Source organism: Parasteatoda tepidariorum, unplaced genomic scaffold (assembly GCF_043381705.1).
Source record: "Parasteatoda tepidariorum isolate YZ-2023 unplaced genomic scaffold, CAS_Ptep_4.0 HiC_scaffold_880, whole genome shotgun sequence".
Lineage (NCBI taxonomy): Eukaryota > Metazoa > Arthropoda > Arachnida > Araneae > Theridiidae > Parasteatoda > Parasteatoda tepidariorum.
The window spans coordinates 10,585-24,810 of NW_027261947.1; positions in this window are offsets into that span (position 1 = coordinate 10,585).

The following is a 14,226-nucleotide window of genomic DNA, read 5'->3' on the forward strand; positions in this document are numbered from 1 at the left end:
TTTTTGTGATAAAATAAAAAACTTATAGTTGTTCTGCTTCTGAACACTGATGAAAACACAAAATGATGGGCTTCATCAACAATCAAAAATATATACATTTATTTTACAAATTCCATATTATTAGGGTGGCGCCCTTCAGAGAATTAAAAATACAAAATTATCTTCATCGAAGCCGATGCTTTACATCCGGTGTTCAGTGGCAGACTACTATTTCATATTGTTTTACAACACATGACTTTAACCCTCTGGTGGGAAAGACTTTAAAACAAAACTTACAACAGTTACTTTTCTCAACAACTGAAATTTAGAATAGTGTGATTAAGAAAAATATGTGAACTGTTTGCAATTTCAAATTAATATTGAAATGTACAGGTTTAGAATTTTCTACAGTGAAAAGTTTTCGGAACTTCAGTATTCAGAAAAGTATACAAAAGCTAGACGTTAAGAACGTATCCATGAGCGAGCGAAGCGAGCATTGGATTGCGAAGCAATTCGAAATGAACCGCGAAAGCAGTTCCGGGGGTTGGCGAGTGCCAGCGAGCAGGGGGCGAAGCCTCCTAGTAGTTATAGAATATTCATCTTCTTTATAGAAAAAAATATATTTCTGTATCTACATAATTCGAAAAACAACAGCAAAGAATCATCCGAATTAATTGAAATAGTATAATTTGTGTTGATTATTAATAAATTTTTTAATCGTTTTCTCGGTAAGTATTTTTTAGTTTTGAATGATAAATTTCAATTAGAATTCAGCTATTCTGTTTCTGTTCAGACCGCCAGAAGTTTAGAAAACTTCCAGTATATCACTCCGCTTATGTTATACTTACGAGGCGATGTGTGAACAGTCGCAATATTCAAGGAAGTTTTTTCATTGTGACTTCCTTTCAAATTTACTTGAAATTTCACAGATAATAAGGATTTTCGGTAATTTATAAATAGGTGGTGAAACGTGAAACACATTTAAGAAAATTAATATCACAATATAAATAAAGTTTAAGACTTGCCTTGTTTTGTGTGTTATCCCTTATTCGACTATATTTACGTAAAATATTGTTGTTTATTGTTATTGGGGTAACATAATAGCATAGTTGCGGAGTGCTCTGAATTCGTTTGTTATTTGTTTCATTGAAAGAATGTGTTTATGGTAAACACTATAAGTTTAATAATATTGGATGGCTCGCATTGGAGATCGAAATGGGCTATAGGCGGTGCAGTACAGAACTCTCTACCTATTGCAACATTTCGCATGCTTTTATCAGTGGCGTGTGGATAGTCATAGGAGAAGGAAGTGCATTAGTTTCACTCTTTATTTTCAAACAGATTTTAAGCTAGAAAACTATATGGAGCTGAAAACTGCATAAAACATAGTTATTAAAGAAAGCGCCATGGAAATTTTATAGAATATTTTTTGCAATTAAAAGTGAAAAATATTATGAAATGGGAAAATATCGCAGTACATTCCGTTAAAACTGAGAAGAGGAGGAGAGGGAAGAGAGAGGGTAAGGACACGAAACCCGTCTTCTCCCAACATGGCGTATTCGAGTGTTGTGATCATGATTTTATAAAACCCTCAAAATGAAAATTTAAAAGTAACTTACTGTTTTAATTTTATACGCATGCAGGTTTGTGTCTTCAATACAAAGAATGGCTTATGAAGTCATGCGAAATATAAGAACAGATAGTATAAATTACTGAAGGACAGTAGGGTAAAGATAAATTCAGGGCTACGCCGAAATTTGAATTCGATACATCCACTCCTCAGAGCCTTTGGTGGAACGGCGATACCGTTTGCGCCATGAAGGCCCCCCCCCCCAAAAAAAAAGTTAGTTGTACAGTCAGATAATTCAAATTGGGAAATTGGAGCCACACGGCTGTTTTTTTCCGTGCATCAGGACATAAGGGTGCATATGTGAGAAAAACATTGGGTGGAAGCATAACAATAACGACATAAGACACAAAATAAATCGTTGCAGAATAAGAAAATATTCAACAGACGAATTTTAAATTAATATGCACGACGAGATAGTGGTTAAGATCAGTGATGTTCATATTTTGAGATTACTGCATCATTACATAAATATTGAACAAGCAGTCTAATTTTTACGTCCTCAATTAAGTTTTTGGACTCAAAAACAGGGTTAAAATTAACTGTTGGATAATCGATGACTTCTTCAAAAAAGTCTATGAAAATGATGAGGGAGGAAAATGGTAAATAGTAACTCTAACTAAAAAACTTTTGTAGTGGTAGAGTTACGCCACAGGTTGCAGTAAAGTTACATGCTATCAGGGAAAATAACCGCAGCAATATTTGAAAGAAAAAAAATAGTGCGTTGAGTCCCTCATCGCGGAAGAAGTTAAACTTCGTAACCTGCGACGTTAATTGTAGAAGAATCAGCAGTCGTAGAAGGATCACTAGTTCTATTCAATGACTCTTTTTCCTGCTCCGCTCGCTTCCGTGCTCTGTAATAACGGTAATATTGTGAATTTTTTCCTCGTGGACCTCTTGAACCAGTGGAAGTGCTTGTGGTTGCCTCATCGTCTCGCCCTGGAAAATGTATTTGTATTAATAATGTATGTGAATGCGTCATAATGTAATTTCAGAAGAGAAAACCTAACAATCAATTGATATTCACAAGAGACGTACCTTGACATAACCTTAAATCCGTCGCATTGTCCGTGGGATTGTTTTCACTCATTTTTTACAATTGTTATCCACTAAATTTGAGAATAAAAAATACTACCCTATTAAATTATATGCGTATCAAAACAAACTAAAAAAATATTTATAGAAAAACAATACTTTTATGACTTTTATTATTTTTATGCTAGTGAGAACCAAAACAATATGGAAATGAATGCGGGAAAACTGGATCCTACCACGTGATTTCCCGGCCAATAAAAATGTAGCGTTAAGCGTTTAACGCAACCTTGTTGGAAGTCGCATAAGAAGCATAACTTCAAAAAAAAAAATAATAATAAATAAATAAATAAAAAAAAATAAAAAAAAAATAAAAAAGAAAGAAAAACGAGCTCATTATTACACTTCTCTTACGTGAAAATAAAAAAGGTATTATGAGATATCTTCCAAATGATATCTCTAGCTTAAAGTATCATTTTAGTTTTTAGTTTAATCCATTATTTATATTTCGATTTTTCACTTGTTTACAACAGTGATAAGATAAGTGATTAGAATATAAACAATCAACATTAACTTTCCTTTTAATCTTCATGAAGATGAAAGATCTCTTAAAAACTAGAAAAAAGCGTGTTTTGAGAAGAATTAGATAAAAGCACTCTCATTCGTTAACGCTAAAAGGAAACTTTTATGATATCGAACTCATTCGCTACCTTTGGAATGAGAGATATGAAAGGATGATAAGTAGTAAAATCTGTAGTTTAATAAGTGGAAAAAGCTATCTCGGCCATCTGGCCAGATATTTTTCTAAAATTATAATCCCAATCAGTTTTCAGCGCGTGGTTAGGCCACATGCACTGAGATAATTTAAAGAAAAAAATTGATCTTTGGCTAAAAAAAAAGGAAAAGAGAAATAATTATTAAGAAATAAATCATCGTTAAAATGAAAGCCGTGATAAACAATTAACAATATTTAATTAAGAAAAATGATTAAATGAAAGCTACATTAAATGCCTGGCAAAAAATGCCAAGTGAAGAAAAACATTGCACACAGTATGTCGGTAAAAGGCAGTCACTGAACTGCTGGGGGAAAAAAAAAACACCTAGCAAAATAAGGCTTATTTTCACTCTGTAAAAACCTTTTAGTGTATACCTAAAAAAGTTTTTAATGCGGTTTACGTGTAAACCTTCTAATCTTAAAACAAGATCTGTGACAATCCGTTCAATTCTACGCACATTACCCTAATCCAAAACCTTATAAAACAACCTACTATATAAAAATCTTAAATCGAGGCTGTCTTAGGATTTTCGAGCGTGAAATAAATCCTTGAATAAAGCTAGTCTTAAGGTAAAAAATAATCTTAAATCAAGATAATTACAAGGTTTATTTTCGCAACGTCTTGCATGCTCAGATAAAATCCCTCTTTTTGTGAAATTTCAATGGACAATGCAATTTGATCCTATCTCTAGTGTGACGTCAGCTAAAACGTCATTGTGGATCAAAAGGCCTGGTTTCTTAGGACAGGACGCCGTCAGCTGGAAATCAGCGCTAACCTCTGATTGGTCCATTTGTGAGTTTTATAGTGTACGTCATCGAACGCTCATCTTGAACTCGATGACGTATACTATCAAACTCACAAATGGACCAATCAGAGGTTAGCGCTGATTTCCAGCTGACGGCGTCCTGTCCTAAGAAACCAGGCCTTAAGTGACAATAATTTTTAAAAAAATAATATTTAAAAATAATTTTTAACCCTTTTAGGATGAAAGGTTTGAAACTGCTATATTTTTGCTTTATTGAAAAAAAGGTTTTAGTACAAACATTTCCGTGACAATGAAAAGAAAATACTTACACAAGGTTGCCGTAAGGTTACATGCTTTCTGGGAGGCTTTCTCTCCGTTCAGAGGCCGGACTCTTCCATTGCTTGCTACTTCGGTTTTAAATGCATATCTATCTTCCGATGCTTGTGTTTCTCAAGAAATAATTTTATCAGTAATATACATTTAGCACGTTGAGAGCGGCGTCAGCTATCGGTGGCTGACACTGGACTTTCAATTTAGGCCGCGTCAACCACCGGTGGCTGACACTGAAATTACATTTAGGCGGCGTCAACCACCGGTGGCTGATACTGAAATTACACTTAGGCCTCGTCAACCACCGGTGGCTGACACTGACCTTTCACATAGGCCGCGAAAAACAGCTGGCTGAGAGCGTATGACATGATGTAGAACTATAAAATTTACACTCTTTTGTGGAATTGCAGAAAATTTATTAAAAATTAGCTTAACCCTTTTGAAGGCCGTTTAAGTATACTTACCACCACGTTTTACCACTTTTACTTTAGGTTTCCATTTTTCAATAAATTCCACTTTCTTGAAGTGAGTTTGAATAAAATTTGTAACCATTTGTCACTTTTAAAAAATGCATAAAAAATACAAAATACATAATTCCTTTTAAAGTTTTTTGCATTTAAGGAATTTATTTTAAAAATAAGAAAAAATAAAAGTCAGTAAGTGCCTAAGAGGTCATGTTAAATATATTTACCACCAAAAAAAATTGTATTTTTATGAACTAAATAAATATATCAATTACTGTTCCTAAAACAATTTCAATTCCAAAAATACTTTAATTTAACTTCACTAGAAATAAAGGGCCCGTTAAAGGGTTAATTATTGTGATTCTTGGTATAATAAATTCAATTTAGTAAATTTTTATCCACCACTATTTTTAAGCAATTCGTAGCCATATATAATTCACCACTTTTTTTCAGTTATGTCGTGCCAAACCTTATATAAACTAGCAAATTCTGTCTGCATTTGAAAATTTAGTTTGTAGTTATTTACCGTGTGGCCAGACGAGCAAGCCATGTAAATGTAAAATAACCTTGGCATTCAACGTGTTAAGTAAGAAATTTTTTCACAAAATAAATATGTAGAAACAAAATAATCCACTGATCTGAAATAGTAAATAAATCTGAGATAGTAAATAATCTAATATTAAAAATAGTATTAACAATTTTTTGAATCGAATTCCTAAAATTCAAGTTCAATGCGGGAGTGTAAGATATTTTCTGCCACCGAATCAAAAAATAATTTACACCAATGTTACGAAACTCAGAAGGAACCTTTTCCGCCCTATTAGAATATTTTCTAGGGATGAAACAGGTATAGGTCCTACCCGGACCGGGCCTATATTACCAGATGTCCAGTACAGAGTAACACTAACTTATGATCGACTCAACCATATTCAGAATTTTGGAAATTCAAGTATTTCATAAGTTTCTTAATCAAACTGAAATAACTGGTTTAGTCAGGACATATCTTACTTTTGTGCAAAATTTTAATTCAGAAAATCCTTGGTAAAGTGAACAGAGAAAAATGTTTAATAAGGTGTCCGCTTAGGAGAAGGACATAAAAATTCAGAAGCTGAGAACTCGTTTAACTAAATATGATAGATAAATAAATACAAAATTAAAAATAAGGAGTTATGTTGATATTGATTAAAATCACGATTAATAAAATTCAAGGATAGCTGAAGATAAATAAGATATGTAGGTGTTACTTTCTAACTAAATTTGCTTTCTGTCTATTAATTATTTGGGTTTGTAGGGTTAGCATTTTATCGAAGTATAATCGACAACAATTGCAATATAAGTATTTTCTTGTAAATGATGCATTGTTTATTTTAATGCTATATTGCTAATTTAAACATCATTAACCCAATTAAAACTGCTGTTCCTAAATTGCAACATTTTGTATTGACGTATAAAGCATTTAGTGAAAGACGTAGTGAGGCAGTTGAGAGCTTAAATTAATTTTATATTTTCTAATATTGTCTACCTCTTAATTTTGATGTATCGCAACCACCTAGTTTTAAATAAATAAAAATATATGTATTTACAACAATATTATATTTTGATCAATATGAATGTCTTATTTCTCCAAATTAAATTGCAAGAATGAAATATTTAATTTACCAGTCTTGAAAAACGCTCATGTGAGCGTCAGTCCTTAGTGAGTTAGAGATTAATTATAACTGAGGTAGTTAATAAATGGTAAAATAAACTTTTATAAATGAGGTATAAACTTTTATAAATGAGGTAAATAAATGAGGTAAAATAAACTTTTTTAAGGTAGCTTTTAGTTAAAAAACAGAAATATGATTTACTTTTCCTTTTTTTTTTCCATAACAAAAACTCATTTGAAAACAAGAAATTTTTAAGTATAAGTTGATTTACGTTTATATTGAAAGAAGCATCTACGAATAAAATTGACTATCTTTAACTTGAAACTAAATTCATAACCAGAAAGCGTATTTTTTCACCACCTCCTACATCAGAAAGCCTCCACACGGTATTTAATAAGTAGTCTGTGCAGAATATTTTAAACGTGAACCAGTTGTGCGTATCCTGGATATGAATGGGAACTCAGTTTTTAAATTTTTAAAAATTGTTATTTTTCAAGTTCTATTCAAACATTTTTATTCCCCCCCCCCAATTTTCGATATTTGACGCGTAGCGCCACCAATCGATTCGTCTTTGCTAGTTGGTCTTGTGTTCACAAGTCATGAAAAAATTAATATCTTATTGGCGATCGAAATGGGCTGCAGGTGGCGTAGAGCAGAACTCTCTACCTATGGCAACACTTCTCTTGCTTTCCCCGTTAGCGTGTGGAAAGTCCTAGAGCAGTGATTCTCAAAATTAATATCTTATTGGCGATCGAAATGGGCTGCAGGTGGCGTAGAGCAGAACTCTCTACCTATGGCAACACTTCTCTTGCTTTCCCCGTTAGCGTGTGGAAAGTCCTAGAGCAGTGATTCTCAAAATTAATATCTTATTGGCGATCGAAATGGGCTGCAGGTGGCGTAGAGCAGAACTCTCTACCTATGGCAACACTTCTCTTGCTTTCCCCGTTAGCGTGTGGAAAGTCCTAGAGCAGTGATTCTCAAAATTAATATCTTATTGGCGATCGAAATGGGCTGCAGGTGGCGTAGAGCAGAACTCTCTACCTATGGCAACACTTCTCTTGCTTTCCCCGTTAGCGTGTGGAAAGTCCTAGAGCAGTGATTCTCAAAATTAATATCTTATTGGCGATCGAAATGGGCTGCAGGTGGCGTAGAGCAGAACTCTCTACCTATGGCAACACTTCTCTTGCTTTCCCCGTTAGCGTGTGGAAAGTCCTAGAGCAGTGATTCTCAAAATTAATATCTTATTGGCGATCGAAATGGGCTGCAGGTGGCGTAGAGCAGAACTCTCTACCTATGGCAACACTTCTCTTGCTTTCCCCGTTAGCGTGTGGAAAGTCCTAGAGCAGTGATTCTCAAAATTAATATCTTATTGGCGATCGAAATGGGCTGCAGGTGGCGTAGAGCAGAACTCTCTACCTATGGCAACACTTCTCTTGCTTTCCCCGTTAGCGTGTGGAAAGTCCTAGAGCAGTGATTCTCAAAATTAATATCTTATTGGCGATCGAAATGGGCTGCAGGTGGCGTAGAGCAGAACTCTCTACCTATGGCAACACTTCTCTTGCTTTCCCCGTTAGCGTGTGGAAAGTCCTAGAGCAGTGATTCTCAAAATTAATATCTTATTGGCGATCGAAATGGGCTGCAGGTGGCGTAGAGCAGAACTCTCTACCTATGGCAACACTTCTCTTGCTTTCCCCGTTAGCGTGTGGAAAGTCCTAGAGCAGTGATTCTCAAAATTAATATCTTATTGGCGATCGAAATGGGCTGCAGGTGGCGTAGAGCAGAACTCTCTACCTATGGCAACACTTCTCTTGCTTTCCCCGTTAGCGTGTGGAAAGTCCTAGAGCAGTGATTCTCAAAATTAATATCTTATTGGCGATCGAAATGGGCTGCAGGTGGCGTAGAGCAGAACTCTCTACCTATGGCAACACTTCTCTTGCTTTCCCCGTTAGCGTGTGGAAAGTCCTAGAGCAGTGATTCTCAAAATTAATATCTTATTGGCGATCGAAATGGGCTGCAGGTGGCGTAGAGCAGAACTCTCTACCTATGGCAACACTTCTCTTGCTTTCCCCGTTAGCGTGTGGAAAGTCCTAGAGCAGTGATTCTCAAAATTAATATCTTATTGGCGATCGAAATGGGCTGCAGGTGGCGTAGAGCAGAACTCTCTACCTATGGCAACACTTCTCTTGCTTTCCCCGTTAGCGTGTGGAAAGTCCTAGAGCAGTGATTCTCAAAATTAATATCTTATTGGCGATCGAAATGGGCTGCAGGTGGCGTAGAGCAGAACTCTCTACCTATGGCAACACTTCTCTTGCTTTCCCCGTTAGCGTGTGGAAAGTCCTAGAGCAGTGATTCTCAAAATTAATATCTTATTGGCGATCGAAATGGGCTGCAGGTGGCGTAGAGCAGAACTCTCTACCTATGGCAACACTTCTCTTGCTTTCCCCGTTAGCGTGTGGAAAGTCCTAGAGNGGGTGTACATGTAGATTTATTAAATACACCTTGTGCGCCACCTAGGAACCAAATCTAGATCTCCCCCCGGTAGTCGGGCTTCATTGGTGCAGAGTGCACAGTTTGTCTAGGGCAGTGGGGATAGTCATGATTATCCGAAATGCTTAGAGAGATATTTTAATAGTTATTGAGAGAAATTTATGATATATATTTGAGAATTGAATCTGTAGTGGTTGACAAGTTAATAAGACAAACCAATAATATTCATAAATTAAGCAAATTTTTAGACATATATTTGCTACTACTTTCTTATTTTTACTCGATTTTTTATTTAATGGCTCTTTCGTGAACTTGTTTGCTTTAACTACCTTGTTTGCTTGTTTTACTACCTATAAAAAAATGAGTGGTGGCTTTCAGTTATAGGAGGCGTTGGTTTAATTTAATGTTAATGCTGCGTGTTAACTCGATGAATTCAATTTTCAATTGTCTGGTTAAAATTATCTTATAGTCAGGATAACTATCAGGGATTTTTTCGGTTTGTGGTTTTACTATTTTTGATAAGCTAATGCAAATTAGTTTCAATGAAAAAGCTTTTCTGTTGTGACAACCAATTTCCCCTCTTGTTTGTTGCTTGGTTTGGGAGTTTCTTTCTCTTTTGTGGGTTCAAAACTTCAAAATCGCTAAAATACGAAGAAATAATCGTAATACTAAAGACCGTTATATGAATCTTCTATTCAACATTGGTAATAAAGTTTCTCAGCAAGTATCGAAATTTAAAGAGATTGTACTTCTGTTAGATCTCATTACAGTTAAATTACATTTAGTTATCAGATAATTAAAAGTTATACCCTGATAGTAAAATAATTTTTCCTTTAATGTACCGTCATTTTATTAGCATATTTTAAAATATACAACGCTTAACAGAAGCTAAATTAATACATGCTAATGAAAGATTAATTTTTTTTCCAGAATGACCCACCTGGGCATTATACAGTTATCTGAAGGTCAGATTTGTTGGCCACTCTTTCAGGGGCACCATATTAGGTGGGCCAGCGCTGCTCCCACAGTAAGGACAGATAGTACAGAGAATGAAAGAACATCCATGCCTTGTCCGGGATTCGAACCGAAAACCTTTCTTGATGCAAAAGCAGCTCCCTAACCCCTTCACAGACCAGTCGGCATGAAAGTTTAAGTAAATCCAATGAAAAATCAATTAATTATAAAGCCCACTATTAGCAAGTGTTTCCATTTCATAACAAAGTTTTTTCGTTTATAATTATGTATCCTAAGAGTCTTCCTAAAGAAACCTTTTTTAAAATTTTGTTTAAAAAAAAAATTAAAGACAAAAACGTATAATATTTTTCTCATATTGGCGAGCAATTAATTTTCTTAGAACTGTATTTTGTTAAATATTTATTTAATTTAAATGTTTGCTATAAACAAATTCTGAACAGGACTCAATGCCGTTCAATGAGCAGCGGTGGCTTAGGGTGTACAGCGTTCGCCTCTCGATGAGCTGACCCAGGTTGGAATCCCACCGGTGGCTAGTGGATGCGAGTTCTGCTCCCGACTCGCAGTGCCCACAGCACTGACGCTTAGTGGTAGACGGATTCTGGGTATGAATCCCCTTGCCGCCTGGCTAACCATTGGAGATTTTCGTGGTTTTCCTCTACGTTTTAAGCAAATTGGGGGTTAATTCCATAAAAAAGTCTTATACGAAGGCTAGTTTTTCAGTATGCCTGACCGAGAATTTGCCTTGTCTTCTTCGTTGGATTCAAAATTACAGGCGAGCGAGTTGAACATTGAAAGTCGTAAGCTCAGAATCTGGTTTGCAGTTCAACCTTGGTTATAAAAATATCGTTCCATGAAATAAATTGTCTGGTATAAAACCTGATTTTTAAGACAATCATTGGTTAAATGATGAAAAAATGTGATTCTTTACATTTTTACCATAATTAACAATGTATGGTAAATATATTCGCAATTACTAATGTACCTTATTTATAAAGTCGGGGTCCCGAAAAAAAATGAAGTGCTGCAGTAGATATGTAATTTATTTAGTTAAGACATCAGAGTATATAGAAACTTTAGAGTTCACATTAGACAAAAGTGTGCATGGAAAGTTTTAACAGTAGCAACATCTGTTGATAAATAGTAAATTCTACATGTTTCTAGACCGATTAATGTATTAATCATATCGTTGTCTCGAAATCGTGCAATTGCCGAAATCGCATATTCTAGCAAAATCATATGCATATATATATATATATATATGTATATATATAAGTATGAAAGATAAATAAGTTACAAAAGAATGCTAAAATATTGCCGTCAACTGCGCGTGATTCATTTTATTTTTTCACCTGGATTAAGGCTTTTATTAACGTGACTAATTTTTATGTCAAAAGACTAGTTCTGGTGATTTTTTTTCCTTCTCTCTTCCATGGAACAATGAATATGACATATTCACGGAAAAATAATGTTGCGTTCACTGAATAGAATTATTGTTCTGCAATTTCGAAAAATGCTTATGATAAAGAAATAAAAGGTGGTATTTATCAAATGTTTCATAATATTTAGGGTTTTTTCAATAGCTATAACCTTGTACTGAAACACAAGAAATGTTAAATTATTCAAAACGATAGTTTTTATTTCAATATATATTTGAACTTAAAACAATAAATAATGCTATTTTTATTATCTTTAATTAGTTTTTTCAGGCTAGTATTAATAGATTTTTTTTCATTATTATGTAATTGGGTCGATTTAGTTCATATTATTTGCCATACATTAACACGTTCAAGCCGGGAAAAGTGAAAATGCTGGTACGGGAAAAGAGAAAATACTGGTAGAAGAACTATTTCAATATTAGATAATATTCGGGAGGTGTGCACGATTACGACGAATTGAACTACGATGAACTATAATAATAATAACATTTATGTACATAACAGAGGTAAGTTCACACAAGCTGCGGAAGACCGCAGGCTATCCTTTTACATGACAATCACGACTACAACTACTGTATTACAACAAACTTAGGGGAGGCAGCCGGTAGCTGCTTACTTCGCTCCTTTTAAATTGGAATGTGCGCCAAAGCGCCTTGTGCAAATTAATTCGGCACAGGAGGAGTTAATCCATTCTCAACAAACAATTCACTGTAAGGAAATTTATCACGGCGAAGAAGCAATTCAATATGAAAATTGCATCCGTTAAAAACAATTGGTAGTTATAGATTTTTATTATTCCTGGAAAAAAACTAAAAAATGAAATTCATTGTTACCAGTTTTTACTCCGATACGCTGCCAAGATGAGACAATCTAGCGTGACCCACCGGTGGGTCACCACGGCGTGAACGTTTTAATAAGATAAAAAAAGTTTGTAAAATTCAATTTATTGTAGAATGTTGGAGGTTGGTTAAACGTTAACTAATCACTAGTGTATTTAAAAAATTTTTTCTAATAAATCTTTCTACATTAAATCTTTGAGAAACAAGACACGAAAACCTTATATACGTGAAGAACAATGTAGCATTTATGGTAAAAACAATATGAGATTAAATGTTTTTGTGTGGAATAATGATTGAGAGAAAGCGTTCTTTGAAAAAAGAACCACAGATGAAATAATATATATATATACAGAGATGCCAACTGCTCCGGACACGTCAAAATAATTAAAAAAACGGTAAATAATTACAATTTAATGTTGCAATCATTTGACTATTTTTGCTTGCTTTTTAAGAGATATACCATAACATAAGTATTGAAAAGTGGTGAATTATATAAGCCTACGAATTATTTAGAAATAGTGGTGGGTTAAAATCTACTAAATTGAATTTACTAAACCAAAAATCAATTTGAATGCAAAAAGTTTGAACATCAGAGACAAACACTGCGCGCCTCAATCGGAGTTTTCCCACTCTCCCTTCACCGTCTTCTTAGTTATAACCAATATGATAATCTTCTCAAAAATTTAGTGGATTTTTTAATTTCAACTAAGCGTTTCTAGTCTCCAGTTTTCAAATCCCCAGTTACAAATTTTTAAGTTTTGGTTTGAGCCTCTCTGAGCGCTTGGGAAGGAGTTTGTTTTAATTATTAAGAATTTTGTTTTGATGAACGTGTTTCTCCAAAAGTATTGGAACCACCAAATGCTAGATTTTAATTTTATCTAATCAACCTCTCCAAAAGTGTTTTGGAAAAATATTTAATTTTGATCTCTACTGTAAATTTGTTTCGCTTCTTCAAGAGCAACGTGCACTCTCACCATCTCATCGTCATCAACTTCACCACCAACAACTCAACTCACAAAAGATATACCTTACAGCAAGGGGGATAAAAGCGAGTAGCAGAGATCCCCCCACATCATCATCAACAGTCAACATTCATTAAATATAGATATACTGAAATTAAAATAAAATTACTCCCACAATTATGACGGATTCTCCGCAGGTTCAAATTATTTTTTTCTCAAATGAAGGGAACTAAAACAGAAATTTTTGAAACAAGCAGATATTTTTTACTCTTTGTCTTATATTAAGTTGAAAGCCAAATCGAATTCGCTGCAGCTAAAGCGTCGTCTTTGACGTCAAACCCAAAATTTGCATACTGCGAAGTTTAAAAATAAGAAAATCCTCTGCACAGCTCTCTTTGGCTAGTAAAGTTTTTACCGTGCTTAAAATTCTTATTAAAACTTTATGAAAATTTAATTTATTTCAAAAAGTTCTGCTGTTTCGTTATCATTGACTGACATTTCGCACAGAACACAAATGTATGAAGGTATGCGTATGAACTTTTTTTTGAAACATATCTGTTCAAAATGGATTAACAGTTAAAATATGTTTCTCTGTCTGACAGTGAGCTTAACTTTCTAACATATCATGCTTATGCAAATATAAAGAATCTTGGAATATGATCTCTTATGCTTGAGTTAGATTTGAGTTAAACAATCGTGAGAAGAAATGCTAATATCAATGTGATCTGTTTATTGAACTCTTATAGGAATGTAATATCATCAAATCGGTTCGTGATCAGAGTCAAATTTCAAGGACAGTTCTTTTTTCCTAAAAAAGAAAAAAAAAATAGTACAAGGAACGTCGTTTCACTGAGAGCATTAACCCTCTGCGGTGAAAGCGTATATGCAACAGTTTGCATATATATATATATATATATAAATATAT